Raw genomic sequence first — 1,273 nt, forward strand, 5'->3', positions numbered from 1 at the left:
TAGTTTTAGCGTTTCATGTTTTAGAGTACAACATCACCATATGAAAATAATTGTTAGCTCAATCTTTTTATAAGTCGTTAAGTCATTGAACTTATTTTTTTGGTCATATAAATGAATATCTTGCGAAAGTTGGGGTTAAGTGAGTAAGGCACTGTCAGTGAAAAAAATTGTTGGCTAAATTATGCTTTTCCAAAACAAATTGTAACTAGATAATTACAGTTGTCTGAACGTAGATATCATTTTCAAAATTGTGTTTTATGAGTGAAAAAGAGTAGACAGAATTAGATAGAGTCATATATAGATGTTTTTTTTTAATATATATAAAATATAAAATATAAAATATTGAGTAAATTTTAAATGAACTCAACAACTATATTTTGATCCAATTTTTTTCTCGTGGAATTTTGGGTTTTTTGCCATTTCTTTGTCTTCTAAGACTAAACAAATTTTACCCATTTTTTTTCTTCAAAAAATGTTGATAATATTTATAATCGTCTATATAAAAAATAAAATTTATATCTAACTAAATCTCCAAAAGTTGTATGATTTCAACACCCCACAACTAATCTTGTGGGATAACTTAACATTATTCAAAACAACTTTTTCCTATAATTATTGTTCAACAAAATATGGAAAATGACTATTTTTTGAAGAAACAAAACCAAAATCAAAACTAAACAAGTTGTTTGGGTAGATAAGAAATTGAATTGGCATGAAGTTGACCAAACAAACAAAGAAAGGGCTATCATAAACACACACACGAGTCTTTGGCTATACATTTATAATAATAAGATATGCTATATTTGTATGTTTTACCTAACTAGCTACTATACATTTTATTTTTTTTGTCTCCATCATGCAAAACAAAATTTCAACTATGATTTTTCTTCAAGATTTAAGAGTAGTTCATTTCTCTTCTTCTTCTTTTTTTGTTAGTGGGATGCATATATTGTCAGTCTTAAGATAAGTATTAATGACCGATTTCATAATATGAAATCGTGACTGATGATACAAAGATAATTTTATTAATTTCATCTCAATCGATAGCTCTAATTAATTTCTTTTTCTCTTTTGTTGTATATGAATTTTGATGAATAGACACTAAGAAAGAAAATAAATAATAGGACACGATGTCATTAAAGTAAAATAACTTAGATAGCTGTCAATGAAGTTGACATGAAAAATCTAAATAATTAAAAGATATCAAAAATCAAATCACATACGCTTACGCAGACAACTTCTTGACGTACCCCCCCCCCCCCGCACAACAACA

Source organism: Solanum tuberosum, unplaced genomic scaffold (assembly GCF_000226075.1).
Source record: "Solanum tuberosum cultivar DM 1-3 516 R44 unplaced genomic scaffold, SolTub_3.0 scf00210, whole genome shotgun sequence".
Lineage (NCBI taxonomy): Eukaryota > Viridiplantae > Streptophyta > Magnoliopsida > Solanales > Solanaceae > Solanum > Solanum tuberosum.